This window comes from Leuresthes tenuis, unplaced genomic scaffold (assembly GCF_036924035.1).
Source record: "Leuresthes tenuis unplaced genomic scaffold, fLeuTen1.0.hap1 SCAF_15, whole genome shotgun sequence".
Taxonomy (NCBI): Eukaryota; Metazoa; Chordata; class Actinopteri; order Atheriniformes; family Atherinopsidae; genus Leuresthes; species Leuresthes tenuis.
In genome coordinates, this window is record NW_027325369.1 from 81,022 (window position 1) to 96,136 (window position 15,115).

Genomic DNA, 15,115 nt, shown 5'->3' on the forward strand with positions numbered 1-15,115 from the left:
AGTGAACTTGGGTTGCCTTGCCAGTAAAAATCATTCTGTTGGAGAAGTTTGCAATGTCAGAAGTGGAATTTGAACCCCGCCTCCAAGGGAAACTGCAGTCTTAACGCAGCACTTTAAAGGCCAAGCGTCGTTGCCGTGATGGCTCGAGCGAGCGTTGTTGATGACTTCACGCTGTCGTTCCGACCATATATTGTGGCTGGAGTCGATGCGCCAGTCGTTGCAGTCTTTTCAGTCACAGAGGTGTCGCTGCTACGGGAAGGTTACCGCTAACGACTCCACAACGAGGAAAATGGAGAAGAAAACAAGAGCAGGAAGAGTAGCACTGTCATCAATGATCAGCATTCTCACCTCTGCTTACATAATAGCTGATGAGCCTCCAGAATTTGAAATTTCAAGAGGCATGATGATGCCCATCTCACCTCCAAATTCCTAAGCATTCTCACCCATTACTTACATAATAGCTGATCAGCCTCCAGAAGTTGAAATTTCAATAGGCATGATGATGCCCATCTCACCTCCAAATTGCTGAGCATTCTCACCCATTACTTACATAATAGCTGAGACTGCAGAAGTTGAAATTTCAATAGGTGTGTTATCACCATTATAGTCTGATGTGGTACTTAGAATACTGTTTTGATATTCTCACCCATCTTAGGCCTAAATGTGAATAGCCCCCCTTCAAATAGCCTGATATGAATCCAGTTTGCTTTGGTCAAAAGCCCTGTCCTGTTGTCCTATGATACGGTACCGGGGGTTTGAAAAATCTGCATAAGTGTCCAAAGTAGAATCTATTTACAACTTATCAACACTGCAAAGGGAAAAAAAAAGTCTAGCTTCTTCTGGAGCAAACATTCTACTTTTTATTGTTTTGATGATGCGGAGTGTCCTACATCTACCACAAGGCAGAATTTCTGGGTGTTGCCACCAAGATTCAAGATTCAAGCGTTTATTGTCATATATACAGTGCATGTTAGAAACACATTCCTGTACAATGAGATTCTTGTTGAGCCCTTTTCACCACTTGCATGCTGAAGATCATGCCTAGTTTCTTCTCAATTGCTTTGCGTGATTCAAAACATTCCTTTAAAAGGCACCTCAAATGGGACACAAAACTCTTATTTCGCTCATTGGCTACGGTAGTCTTTTCAAATGACGACTGTATCTGTCCCATCGAAATTCCTCGTTAGTATAATGGTCAGTATCTCCGCCTGTCACGCGGAAGATCGGGGTTCGATTCCCCGACGGGGAGAGCTAGGACTTTTATCACATGCCTCCCACCAAGTATAATCTAATTCACCCACCATCAGCCAAGTTCCCTCTTGCAAACAGTCACCTCCCTTACAAATCACTCAAGACCAGCAGCTCTTACACCAGCCTTCAATACATGCTGTCATCTCATATTCAACTATCTTACACTTGTTTGCTTTTATCAAAGCACTTTGGAAGGCATTTCACTTGGCACCACATGTATTGCCACCACGAGAAGCCTGGCCTGCAGGGACCTCTATCTTCCCCCTAACCTCTCCTTCATAAGACTCTTCCATAAAGCTCACTTCCAAGTACCTTGTCCAACAACAGAAGACCTGTTGTTTCATTCTTGTCTTGTCCAAAGCCAACAAGGACTTCCCCCTAACCTCTCCTTCATACCACTCTTCCATAAAGCTCACTTCCAAGTACTTTGTCCAACAACAGAAATCCTGTGGTTTCATTCTTGTCTTGTCCAAAGCCAACAATGACTTTGCATACCAGGGACGATCTGTCGAGGTCTTTTGTCACGACCAGTGTTTTGTTTTCAGACGATTTTTCCACAAAAATGACTGAAAAACAGGAGGTTTTACGGTGGTGTTGAGTACATGCCAAAATGTTAATATGTAACAATAACTTGAGTTGTGGACAAAGGATTCTCATGCACAAAGCCCCTTCCCTGCGATTCAGAGCGGTCATAAGACTTCAGAGTAACATGACGGCACAAAGAATGTTGCTGTAAACTAGATGATATAGCGCTAGCCAAGCAAGGTGTGAAGTTGGGTTGCCTTTGCCAGTGAAAACCATTCTCTTGGAGAAGGTTGCTTTGTCAGAAGTGGGATTTGAACCCACGCCTCCAGGGGAGACTGCGACCTGAACGCAGCGCCTTAGACCGCTCGGCCATCCTGACCGCAAAAAAAAGACTTGCACTTATTGTCGGCGGGCCCAGGGATCATTGGAGTGAATATGTGGGTCTACGTGGTGTTCATGGGTCTTGGCTGTTGTTTAAGTTGTTTAATAACCACAATAATGTCACGTGTACATAAAATCATTTGAAAAATTAAACAGGGGGAAAAAAAGAGCAAAGTGAGGAAAGGTGTGACAGATGAGGTCCCCCAGCAGTCTAAGCCTATAGCAGCTTGGGCAACATGGGATGTTTCAGGATTACCTGAGCCATCCCTAACTATAAGCTTTATCAAAAAGCATTTGGAAGCAAGAACTCTTCAGATGTAAAATGGCCGCAATAATCTTTAAACTAGACGATACAGTGCCAGTTTAGCAATACAACGTAGCATAGCCAAGCAAGGAGTGAACTTGGGTTGCCTTGCCAGTAAAAATCATTCTGTTGGAGAAGTTTGCAATGTCAGAAGTGGAATTTGAACCCCGCCTCCAAGGGAAACTGCAGTCTTAACGCAGCACTTTAAAGGCCAAGCGTCGTTGCCGTGATGGCTCGAGCGAGCGTTGTTGATGACTTCACGCTGTCGTTCCGACCATATATTGTGGCTGGAGTCGATGCGCCAGTCGTTGCAGTCTTTTCAGTCACAGAGGTGTCGCTGCTACGGGAAGGTTACCGCTAACGACTCCACAACGAGGAAAATGGAGAAGAAAACAAGAGCAGGAAGAGTAGCACTGTCATCAATGATCAGCATTCTCACCTCTGCTTACATAATAGCTGATGAGCCTCCAGAATTTGAAATTTCAAGAGGCATGATGATGCCCATCTCACCTCCAAATTCCTAAGCATTCTCACCCATTACTTACATAATAGCTGATCAGCCTCCAGAAGTTGAAATTTCAATAGGCATGATGATGCCCATCTCACCTCCAAATTGCTGAGCATTCTCACCCATTACTTACATAATAGCTGAGACTGCAGAAGTTGAAATTTCAATAGGTGTGTTATCACCATTATAGTCTGATGTGGTACTTAGAATACTGTTTTGATATTCTCACCCATCTTAGGCCTAAATGTGAATAGCCCCCCTTCAAATAGCCTGATATGAATCCAGTTTGCTTTGGTCAAAAGCCCTGTCCTGTTGTCCTATGATACGGTACCGGGGGTTTGAAAAATCTGCATAAGTGTCCAAAGTAGAATCTATTTACAACTTATCAACACTGCAAAGGGAAAAAAAAAAGTCTAGCTTCTTCTGGAGCAAACATTCTACTTTTTATTGTTTTGATGATGCGGAGTGTCCTACATCTACCACAAGGCAGAATTTCTGGGTGTTGCCACCAAGATTCAAGATTCAAGCGTTTATTGTCATATATACAGTGCATGTTAGAAACACATTCCTGTACAATGAGATTCTTGTTGAGCCCTTTTCACCACTTGCATGCTGAAGATCATGCCTAGTTTCTTCTCAATTGCTTTGCGTGATTCAAAACATTCCTTTAAAAGGCACCTCAAATGGGACACAAAACTCTTATTTCGCTCATTGGCTACGGTAGTCTTTTCAAATGACGACTGTATCTGTCCCATCGAAATTCCTCGTTAGTATAATGGTCAGTATCTCCGCCTGTCACGCGGAAGATCGGGGTTCGATTCCCCGACGGGGAGAGCTAGGACTTTTATCACATGCCTCCCACCAAGTATAATCTAATTCACCCACCATCAGCCAAGTTCCCTCTTGCAAACAGTCACCTCCCTTACAAATCACTCAAGACCAGCAGCTCTTACACCAGCCTTCAATACATGCTGTCATCTCATATTCAACTATCTTACACTTGTTTGCTTTTATCAAAGCACTTTGGAAGGCATTTCACTTGGCACCACATGTATTGCCACCACGAGAAGCCTGGCCTGCAGGGACCTCTATCTTCCCCCTAACCTCTCCTTCATAAGACTCTTCCATAAAGCTCACTTCCAAGTACCTTGTCCAACAACAGAAGACCTGTTGTTTCATTCTTGTCTTGTCCAAAGCCAACAAGGACTTCCCCCTAACCTCTCCTTCATACCACTCTTCCATAAAGCTCACTTCCAAGTACTTTGTCCAACAACAGAAATCCTGTGGTTTCATTCTTGTCTTGTCCAAAGCCAACAATGACTTTGCATACCAGGGACGATCTGTCGAGGTCTTTTGTCACGACCAGTGTTTTGTTTTCAGACGATTTTTCCACAAAAATGACTGAAAAACAGGAGGTTTTACGGTGGTGTTGAGTACATGCCAAAATGTTAATATGTAACAATAACTTGAGTTGTGGACAAAGGATTCTCATGCACAAAGCCCCTTCCCTGCGATTCAGAGCGGTCATAAGACTTCAGAGTAACATGACGGCACAAAGAATGTTGCTGTAAACTAGATGATATAGCGCTAGCCAAGCAAGGTGTGAAGTTGGGTTGCCTTTGCCAGTGAAAACCATTCTCTTGGAGAAGGTTGCTTTGTCAGAAGTGGGATTTGAACCCACGCCTCCAGGGGAGACTGCGACCTGAACGCAGCGCCTTAGACCGCTCGGCCATCCTGACCGCAAAAAAAAGACTTGCACTTATTGTCGGCGGGCCCAGGGATCATTGGAGTGAATATGTGGGTCTACGTGGTGTTCATGGGTCTTGGCTGTTGTTTAAGTTGTTTAATAACCACAATAATGTCACGTGTACATAAAATCATTTGAAAAATTAAACAGGGGGAAAAAAAGAGCAAAGTGAGGAAAGGTGTGACAGATGAGGTCCCCCAGCAGTCTAAGCCTATAGCAGCTTGGGCAACATGGGATGTTTCAGGATTACCTGAGCCATCCCTAACTATAAGCTTTATCAAAAAGCATTTGGAAGCAAGAACTCTTCAGATGTAAAATGGCCGCAATAATCTTTAAACTAGACGATACAGTGCCAGTTTAGCAATACAACGTAGCATAGCCAAGCAAGGAGTGAACTTGGGTTGCCTTGCCAGTAAAAATCATTCTGTTGGAGAAGTTTGCAATGTCAGAAGTGGAATTTGAACCCCGCCTCCAAGGGAAACTGCAGTCTTAACGCAGCACTTTAAAGGCCAAGCGTCGTTGCCGTGATGGCTCGAGCGAGCGTTGTTGATGACTTCACGCTGTCGTTCCGACCATATATTGTGGCTGGAGTCGATGCGCCAGTCGTTGCAGTCTTTTCAGTCACAGAGGTGTCGCTGCTACGGGAAGGTTACCGCTAACGACTCCACAACGAGGAAAATGGAGAAGAAAACAAGAGCAGGAAGAGTAGCACTGTCATCAATGATCAGCATTCTCACCTCTGCTTACATAATAGCTGATGAGCCTCCAGAATTTGAAATTTCAAGAGGCATGATGATGCCCATCTCACCTCCAAATTCCTAAGCATTCTCACCCATTACTTACATAATAGCTGATCAGCCTCCAGAAGTTGAAATTTCAATAGGCATGATGATGCCCATCTCACCTCCAAATTGCTGAGCATTCTCACCCATTACTTACATAATAGCTGAGACTGCAGAAGTTGAAATTTCAATAGGTGTGTTATCACCATTATAGTCTGATGTGGTACTTAGAATACTGTTTTGAATATCTCACCCATCTTAGGCCTAAATGTGAATAGCCCCCCTTCAAATAGCCTGATATGAATCCAGTTTGCTTTGGTCAAAAGCCCTGTCCTGTTGTCCTATGATACGGTACCGGGGGTTTGAAAAATCTGCATAAGTGTCCAAAGTAGAATCTATTTACAACTTATCAACACTGCAAAGGGAAAAAAAAAAGTCTAGCTTCTTCTGGAGCAAACATTCTACTTTTTATTGTTTTGATGATGCGGAGTGTCCTACATCTACCACAAGGCAGAATTTCTGGGTGTTGCCACCAAGATTCAAGATTCAAGCGTTTATTGTCATATATACAGTGCATGTTAGAAACACATTCCTGTACAATGAGATTCTTGTTGAGCCCTTTTCACCACTTGCATGCTGAAGATCATGCCTAGTTTCTTCTCAATTGCTTTGCGTGATTCAAAACATTCCTTTAAAAGGCACCTCAAATGGGACACAAAACTCTTATTTCGCTCATTGGCTACGGTAGTCTTTTCAAATGACGACTGTATCTGTCCCATCGAAATTCCTCGTTAGTATAATGGTCAGTATCTCCGCCTGTCACGCGGAAGATCGGGGTTCGATTCCCCGACGGGGAGAGCTAGGACTTTTATCACATGCCTCCCACCAAGTATAATCTAATTCACCCACCATCAGCCAAGTTCCCTCTTGCAAACAGTCACCTCCCTTACAAATCACTCAAGACCAGCAGCTCTTACACCAGCCTTCAATACATGCTGTCATCTCATATTCAACTATCTTACACTTGTTTGCTTTTATCAAAGCACTTTGGAAGGCATTTCACTTGGCACCACATGTATTGCCACCACGAGAAGCCTGGCCTGCAGGGACCTCTATCTTCCCCCTAACCTCTCCTTCATAAGACTCTTCCATAAAGCTCACTTCCAAGTACCTTGTCCAACAACAGAAGACCTGTTGTTTCATTCTTGTCTTGTCCAAAGCCAACAAGGACTTCCCCCTAACCTCTCCTTCATACCACTCTTCCATAAAGCTCACTTCCAAGTACTTTGTCCAACAACAGAAATCCTGTGGTTTCATTCTTGTCTTGTCCAAAGCCAACAATGACTTTGCATACCAGGGACGATCTGTCGAGGTCTTTTGTCACGACCAGTGTTTTGTTTTCAGACGATTTTTCCACAAAAATGACTGAAAAACAGGAGGTTTTACGGTGGTGTTGAGTACATGCCAAAATGTTAATATGTAACAATAACTTGAGTTGTGGACAAAGGATTCTCATGCACAAAGCCCCTTCCCTGCGATTCAGAGCGGTCATAAGACTTCAGAGTAACATGACGGCACAAAGAATGTTGCTGTAAACTAGATGATATAGCGCTAGCCAAGCAAGGTGTGAAGTTGGGTTGCCTTTGCCAGTGAAAACCATTCTCTTGGAGAAGGTTGCTTTGTCAGAAGTGGGATTTGAACCCACACCTCCAGGGGAGACTGCGACCTGAACGCAGCGCCTTAGACCGCTCGGCCATCCTGACCGCAAAAAAAAGACTTGCACTTATTGTCGGCGGGCCCAGGGATCATTGGAGTGAATATGTGGGTCTACGTGGTGTTCATGGGTCTTGGCTGTTGTTTAAGTTGTTTAATAACCACAATAATGTCACGTGTACATAAAATCATTTGAAAAATTAAACAGGGGGAAAAAAAGAGCAAAGTGAGGAAAGGTGTGACAGATGAGGTCCCCCAGCAGTCTAAGCCTATAGCAGCTTGGGCAACATGGGATGTTTCAGGATTACCTGAGCCATCCCTAACTATAAGCTTTATCAAAAAGCATTTGGAAGCAAGAACTCTTCAGATGTAAAATGGCCGCAATAATCTTTAAACTAGACGATACAGTGCCAGTTTAGCAATACAACGTAGCATAGTCAAGCAAGGAGTGAACTTGGGTTGCCTTGCCAGTAAAAATCATTCTGTTGGAGAAGTTTGCAATGTCAGAAGTGGAATTTGAACCCCGCCTCCAAGGGAAACTGCGGTCTTAATGCAGCACTTTAAAGGCCAAGCGTCGTTGCCGTGATGGCTCGAGCGAGCGGTGTTGATGACTTCACGCTGTCGTTCCGACCATATATTGTGGCTGGAGTCGATGCGCCAGTCGTTGCAGTCTTTTCAGTCACAGAGGTGTCGCTGCTACGGGAAGGTTACCGCTAACGACTCCACAACGAGGAAAATGGAGAAGAAAACAAGAGCAGGAAGAGTAGCACTGTCATCAATGATCAGCATTCTCACCTCTGCTTACATAATAGCTGATGAGCCTCCAGAATTTGAAATTTCAAGAGGCATGATGATGCCCATCTCACCTCCAAATTCCTAAGCATTCTCACCCATTACTTACATAATAGCTGATCAGCCTCCAGAAGTTGAAATTTCAAAAGGCATGATGATGCCCATCTCACCTCCAAATTGCTGAGCATTCTCACCCATTACTTACATAATAGCTGAGACTGCAGAAGTTGAAATTTCAATAGGTGTGTTATCACCATTATAGTCTGATGTGGTACTTAGAATACTGTTTTGATATTCTCACCCATCTTAGGCCTAAATGTGAATAGCCCCCCTTCAAATAGCCTGATATGAATCCAGTTTGCTTCGGTCAAAAGCCCTGTCCTGTTGTCCTATGATACGGTACCGGGGGTTTGAAAAATCTGCATAAGTGTCCAAAGTAGAATCTATTTACAACTTATCAACACTGCAAAGGGAAAAAAAAAAGTCTAGCTTCTTCTGGAGCAAACATTCTACTTTTTATTGTTTTGATGATGCGGAGTGTCCTACATCTACCACAAGGCAGAATTTCTGGGTGTTGCCACCAAGATTCAAGATTCAAGCGTTTATTGTCATATATACAGTGCATGTTAGAAACACATTCCTGTACAATGAGATTCTTGTTGAGCCCTTTTCACCACTTGCATGCTGAAGATCATGCCTAGTTTCTTCTCAATTGCTTTGCGTGATTCAAAACATTCCTTTAAAAGGCACCTCAAATGGGACACAAAACTCTTATTTCGCTCATTGGCTACGGTAGTCTTTTCAAATGACGACTGTATCTGTCCCATCAAAATTCCTCGTTAGTATAATGGTCAGTATCTCCGCCTGTCACGCGGAAGATCGGGGTTCGATTCCCCGACGGGGAGAGCTAGGACTTTTATCACATGCCTCCCACCAAGTATAATCTAATTCACCCACCATCAGCCAAGTTCCCTCTTGCAAACAGTCACCTCCCTTACAAATCACTCAAGACCAGCAGCTCTTACACCAGCCTTCAATACATGCTGTCATCTCATATTCAACTATCTTACACTTGTTTGCTTTTATCAAAGCACTTTGGAAGGCATTTCACTTGGCACCACATGTATTGCCACCACGAGAAGCCTGGCCTGCAGGGACCTCTATCTTCCCCCTAACCTCTCCTTCATAAGACTCTTCCATAAAGCTCACTTCCAAGTACCTTGTCCAACAACAGAAGACCTGTTGTTTCATTCTTGTCTTGTCCAAAGCCAACAAGGACTTCCCCCTAACCTCTCCTTCATACCACTCTTCCATAAAGCTCACTTCCAAGTACTTTGTCCAACAACAGAAATCCTGTGGTTTCATTCTTGTCTTGTCCAAAGCCAACAATGACTTTGCATACCAGGGACGATCTGTCGAGGTCTTTTGTCACGACCAGTGTTTTGTTTTCAGACGATTTTTCCACAAAAATGACTGAAAAACAGGAGGTTTTACGGTGGTGTTGAGTACATGCCAAAATGTTAATATGTAACAATAACTTGAGTTGTGGACAAAGGATTCTCATGCACAAAGCCCCTTCCCTGCGATTCAGAGCGGTCATAAGACTTCAGAGTAACATGACGGCACAAAGAATGTTGCTGTAAACTAGATGATATAGCGCTAGCCAAGCAAGGAGTGAAGTTGGGTTGCCTTTGCCAGTGAAAACCATTCTCTTGGAGAAGGTTGCTTTGTCAGAAGTGGGATTTGAATCCACGCCTCCAGGGGAGACTGCGACCTGAACGCAGCGCCTTAGACCGCTCGGCCATCCTGACCGCAAAAAAAAGACTTGCACTTAGTGTCGGCGGGCCCAGGGATCATTGGAGTGAATATGTGGGTCTACGTGGTGTTCATGGGTCTTGGCTGTTGTTTAAGTTGTTTAATAACCACAATAATGTCACGTGTACATAAAATCATTTGAAAAATTAAACAGGGGGAAAAAAAGAGCAAAGTGAGGAAAGGTGTGACAGATGAGGTCCCCCAGCAGTCTAAGCCTATAGCAGCTTGGGCAACATGGGATGTTTCAGGATTACCTGAGCCATCCCTAACTATAAGCTTTATCAAAAAGCATTTGGAAGCAAGAACTCTTCAGATGTAAAATGGCCGCAATAATCTTTAAACTAGACGATACAGTGCCAGTTTAGCAATACAACGTAGCATAGCCAAGCAAGGAGTGAACTTGGGTTGCCTTGCCAGTAAAAATCATTCTGTTGGAGAAGTTTGCAATGTCAGAAGTGGAATTTGAACCCCGCCTCCAAGGGAAACTGCAGTCTTAACGCAGCACTTTAAAGGCCAAGCGTCGTTGCCGTGATGGCTCGAGCGAGCGTTGTTGATGACTTCACGCTGTCGTTCCGACCATATATTGTGGCTGGAGTCGATGCGCCAGTCGTTGCAGTCTTTTCAGTCACAGAGGTGTCGCTGCTACGGGAAGGTTACCGCTAACGACTCCACAACGAGGAAAATGGAGAAGAAAACAAGAGCAGGAAGAGTAGCACTGTCATCAATGATCAGCATTCTCACCTCTGCTTACATAATAGCTGATGAGCCTCCAGAATTTGAAATTTCAAGAGGCATGATGATGCCCATCTCACCTCCAAATTCCTAAGCATTCTCACCCATTACTTACATAATAGCTGATCAGCCTCCAGAAGTTGAAATTTCAATAGGCATGATGATGCCCATCTCACCTCCAAATTGCTGAGCATTCTCACCCATTACTTACATAATAGCTGAGACTGCAGAAGTTGAAATTTCAATAGGTGTGTTATCACCATTATAGTCTGATGTGGTACTTAGAATACTGTTTTGATATTCTCACCCATCTTAGGCCTAAATGTGAATAGCCCCCCTTCAAATAGCCTGATATGAATCCAGTTTGCTTTGGTCAAAAGCCCTGTCCTGTTGTCCTATGATACGGTACCGGGGGTTTGAAAAATCTGCATAAGTGTCCAAAGTAGAATCTATTTACAACTTATCAACACTGCAAAGGGAAAAAAAAAAGTCTAGCTTCTTCTGGAGCAAACATTCTACTTTTTATTGTTTTGATGATGCGGAGTGTCCTACATCTACCACAAGGCAGAATTTCTGGGTGTTGCCACCAAGATTCAAGATTCAAGCGTTTATTGTCATATATACAGTGCATGTTAGAAACACATTCCTGTACAATGAGATTCTTGTTGAGCCCTTTTCACCACTTGCATGCTGAAGATCATGCCTAGTTTCTTCTCAATTGCTTTGCGTGATTCAAAACATTCCTTTAAAAGGCACCTCAAATGGGACACAAAACTCTTATTTCGCTCATTGGCTACGGTAGTCTTTTCAAATGACGACTGTATCTGTCCCATCGAAATTCCTCGTTAGTATAATGGTCAGTATCTCCGCCTGTCACGCGGAAGATCGGGGTTCGATTCCCCGACGGGGAGAGCTAGGACTTTTATCACATGCCTCCCACCAAGTATAATCTAATTCACCCACCATCAGCCAAGTTCCCTCTTGCAAACAGTCACCTCCCTTACAAATCACTCAAGACCAGCAGCTCTTACACCAGCCTTCAATACATGCTGTCATCTCATATTCAACTATCTTACACTTGTTTGCTTTTATCAAAGCACTTTGGAAGGCATTTCACTTGGCACCACATGTATTGCCACCACGAGAAGCCTGGCCTGCAGGGACCTCTATCTTCCCCCTAACCTCTCCTTCATAAGACTCTTCCATAAAGCTCACTTCCAAGTACCTTGTCCAACAACAGAAATCCTGTGGTTTCATTCTTGTCTTGTCCAAAGCCAACAATGACTTTGCATACCAGGGACGATCTGTCGAGGTCTTTTGTCACGACCAGTGTTTTGTTTTCAGACGATTTTTCCACAAAAATGACTGAAAAACAGGAGGTTTTACGGTGGTGTTGAGTACATGCCAAAATGTTAATATGTAACAATAACTTGAGTTGTGGACAAAGGATTCTCATGCACAAAGCCCCTTCCCTGCGATTCAGAGCGGTCATAAGACTTCAGAGTAACATGACGGCACAAAGAATGTTGCTGTAAACTAGATGATATAGCGCTAGCCAAGCAAGGAGTGAAGTTGGGTTGCCTTTGCCAGTGAAAACCATTCTCTTGGAGAAGGTTGCTTTGTCAGAAGTGGGATTTGAACCCACGCCTCCAGGGGAGACTGCGACCTGAACGCAGCGCCTTAGACCGCTCGGCCATCCTGACCGCAAAAAAAAGACTTGCACTTATTGTCGGCGGGCCCAGGGATCATTGGAGTGAATATGTGGGTCTACGTGGTGTTCATGGGTCTTGGCTGTTGTTTAAGTTGTTTAATAACCACAATAATGTCACGTGTACATAAAATCATTTGAAAAATTAAACAGGGGGAAAAAGAGAGCAAAGTGAGGAAAGGTGTGACAGATGAGGTCCCCCAGCAGTCTAAGCCTATAGCAGCTTGGGCAACATGGGATGTTTCAGGATTACCTGAGCCATCCCTAACTATAAGCTTTATCAAAAAGCATTTGGAAGCAAGAACTCTTCAGATGTAAAATGGCCGCAATAATCTTTAAACTAGACGATACAGTGCCAGTTTAGCAATACAACGTAGCATAGCCAAGCAAGGAGTGAACTTGGGTTGCCTTGCCAGTAAAAATCATTCTGTTGGAGAAGTTTGCAATGTCAGAAGTGGAATTTGAACCCCGCCTCCAAGGGAAACTGCAGTCTTAACGCAGCACTTTAAAGGCCAAGCGTCGTTGCCGTGATGGCTCGAGCGAGCGTTGTTGATGACTTCACGCTGTCGTTCCGACCATATATTGTGGCTGGAGTCGATGCGCCAGTCGTTGCAGTCTTTTCAGTCACAGAGGTGTCGCTGCTACGGGAAGGTTACCGCTAACGACTCCACAACGAGGAAAATGGAGAAGAAAACAAGAGCAGGAAGAGTAGCACTGTCATCAATGATCAGCATTCTCACCTCTGCTTACATAATAGCTGATGAGCCTCCAGAATTTGAAATTTCAAGAGGCATGATGATGCCCATCTCACCTCCAAATTCCTAAGCATTCTCACCCATTACTTACATAATAGCTGATCAGCCTCCAGAAGTTGAAATTTCAATAGGCATGATGATGCCCATCTCACCTCCAAATTGCTGAGCATTCTCACCCATTACTTACATAATAGCTGAGACTGCAGAAGTTGAAATTTCAATAGGTGTGTTATCACCATTATAGTCTGATGTGGTACTTAGAATACTGTTTTGATATTCTCACCCATCTTAGGCCTAAATGTGAATAGCCCCCCTTCAAATAGCCTGATATGAATCCAGTTTGCTTTGGTCAAAAGCCCTGTCCTGTTGTCCTATGATACGGTACCGGGGGTTTGAAAAATCTGCATAAGTGTCCAAAGTAGAATCTATTTACAACTTATCAACACTGCAAAGGGAAAAAAAAAAGTCTAGCTTCTTCTGGAGCAAACATTCTACTTTTTATTGTTTTGATGATGCGGAGTGTCCTACATCTACCACAAGGCAGAATTTCTGGGTGTTGCCACCAAGATTCAAGATTCAAGCGTTTATTGTCATATATACAGTGCATGTTAGAAACACATTCCTGTACAATGAGATTCTTGTTGAGCCCTTTTCACCACTTGCATGCTGAAGATCATGCCTAGTTTCTTCTCAATTGCTTTGCGTGATTCAAAACATTCCTTTAAAAGGCACCTCAAATGGGACACAAAACTCTTATTTCGCTCATTGGCTACGGTAGTCTTTTCAAATGACGACTGTATCTGTCCCATCAAAATTCCTCGTTAGTATAATGGTCAGTATCTCCGCCTGTCACGCGGAAGATCGGGGTTCGATTCCCCGACGGGGAGAGCTAGGACTTTTATCACATGCCTCCCACCAAGTATAATCTAATTCACCCACCATCAGCCAAGTTCCCTCTTGCAAACAGTCACCTCCCTTACAAATCACTCAAGACCAGCAGCTCTTACACCAGCCTTCAATACATGCTGTCATCTCATATTCAACTATCTTACACTTGTTTGCTTTTATCAAAGCACTTTGGAAGGCATTTCACTTGGCACCACATGTATTGCCACCACGAGAAGCCTGGCCTGCAGGGACCTCTATCTTCCCCCTAACCTCTCCTTCATAAGACTCTTCCATAAAGCTCACTTCCAAGTACCTTGTCCAACAACAGAAATCCTGTGGTTTCATTCTTGTCTTGTCCAAAGCCAACAATGACTTTGCATACCAGGGACGATCTGTCGAGGTCTTTTGTCACGACCAGTGTTTTGTTTTCAGACGATTTTTCCACAAAAATGACTGAAAAACAGGAGGTTTTACGGTGGTGTTGAGTACATGCCAAAATGTTAATATGTAACAATAACTTGAGTTGTGGACAAAGGATTCTCATGCACAAAGCCCCTTCCCTGCGATTCAGAGCGGTCATAAGACTTCAGAGTAACATGACGGCACAAAGAATGTTGCTGTAAACTAGATGATATAGCGCTAGCCAAGCAAGGAGTGAAGTTGGGTTGCCTTTGCCAGTGAAAACCATTCTCTTGGAGAAGGTTGCTTTGTCAGAAGTGGGATTTGAACCCACGCCTCCAGGGGAGACTGCGACCTGAACGCAGCGCCTTAGACCGCTCGGCCATCCTGACCACAAAAAAAAGACTTGCACTTATTGTCGGCGGGCCCAGGGATCATTGGAGTGAATATGTGGGTCTACGTGGTGTTCATGGGTCTTGGCTGTTGTTTAAGTTGTTTAATAACCACAATAATGTCACGTGTACATAAAATCATTTGAAAAATTAAACAGGGGGAAAAAGAGAGCAAAGTGAGGAAAGGTGTGACAGATGAGGTCCCCCAGCAGTCTAAGCCTATAGCAGCTTGGGCAACATGGGATGTTTCAGGATTACCTGAGCCATCCCTAACTATAAGCTTTATCAAAAAGCATTTGGAAGCAAGAACTCTTCAGATGTAAAATGGCCGCAATAATCTTTAAACTAGACGATACAGTGCCAGTTTAGCAATACAACGTAGCATAGCCAAGCAAGGAGTGAACTTGGGTTGCCTTGCCAGTA

At 43.8% G+C, this 15,115-nt stretch overlaps 11 non-coding genes across 11 annotated transcripts; 6 read left to right on the plus strand and 5 right to left on the minus strand.

Moving 5' to 3' along the window:
- Positions 1-1,177: 1,177 nt before the first annotated feature.
- trnad-guc (transfer RNA aspartic acid (anticodon GUC)) lies at positions 1,178-1,249 on the plus strand. The gene has a single exon. It is a non-coding gene; the product is annotated as a tRNA-Asp (tRNA).
- An 823-nt stretch (positions 1,250-2,072) lies between these two features.
- Positions 2,073-2,155, minus strand: trnal-cag (transfer RNA leucine (anticodon CAG)). Its single transcript has one exon. It is a non-coding gene; the product is annotated as a tRNA-Leu (tRNA).
- A 1,575-nt stretch (positions 2,156-3,730) lies between these two features.
- Positions 3,731-3,802, plus strand: trnad-guc (transfer RNA aspartic acid (anticodon GUC)). The gene has a single exon. It is a non-coding gene; the product is annotated as a tRNA-Asp (tRNA).
- Positions 3,803-4,625: 823 nt separating this feature from the next.
- trnal-cag (transfer RNA leucine (anticodon CAG)) lies at positions 4,626-4,708 on the minus strand. The gene has a single exon. It is a non-coding gene; the product is annotated as a tRNA-Leu (tRNA).
- A 1,575-nt stretch (positions 4,709-6,283) lies between these two features.
- On the plus strand, positions 6,284-6,355 carry trnad-guc (transfer RNA aspartic acid (anticodon GUC)). The gene has a single exon. It is a non-coding gene; the product is annotated as a tRNA-Asp (tRNA).
- Positions 6,356-7,178: 823 nt separating this feature from the next.
- trnal-cag (transfer RNA leucine (anticodon CAG)) lies at positions 7,179-7,261 on the minus strand. Its single transcript has one exon. It is a non-coding gene; the product is annotated as a tRNA-Leu (tRNA).
- A 1,575-nt stretch (positions 7,262-8,836) lies between these two features.
- Positions 8,837-8,908, plus strand: trnad-guc (transfer RNA aspartic acid (anticodon GUC)). Its single transcript has one exon. It is a non-coding gene; the product is annotated as a tRNA-Asp (tRNA).
- Positions 8,909-11,389: 2,481 nt separating this feature from the next.
- On the plus strand, positions 11,390-11,461 carry trnad-guc (transfer RNA aspartic acid (anticodon GUC)). Its single transcript has one exon. It is a non-coding gene; the product is annotated as a tRNA-Asp (tRNA).
- A 709-nt stretch (positions 11,462-12,170) lies between these two features.
- Positions 12,171-12,253, minus strand: trnal-cag (transfer RNA leucine (anticodon CAG)). The gene has a single exon. It is a non-coding gene; the product is annotated as a tRNA-Leu (tRNA).
- A 1,575-nt stretch (positions 12,254-13,828) lies between these two features.
- On the plus strand, positions 13,829-13,900 carry trnad-guc (transfer RNA aspartic acid (anticodon GUC)). Its single transcript has one exon. It is a non-coding gene; the product is annotated as a tRNA-Asp (tRNA).
- A 709-nt stretch (positions 13,901-14,609) lies between these two features.
- trnal-cag (transfer RNA leucine (anticodon CAG)) lies at positions 14,610-14,692 on the minus strand. The gene has a single exon. It is a non-coding gene; the product is annotated as a tRNA-Leu (tRNA).
- Between the last annotated feature and the right edge of the window lie 423 nt (positions 14,693-15,115).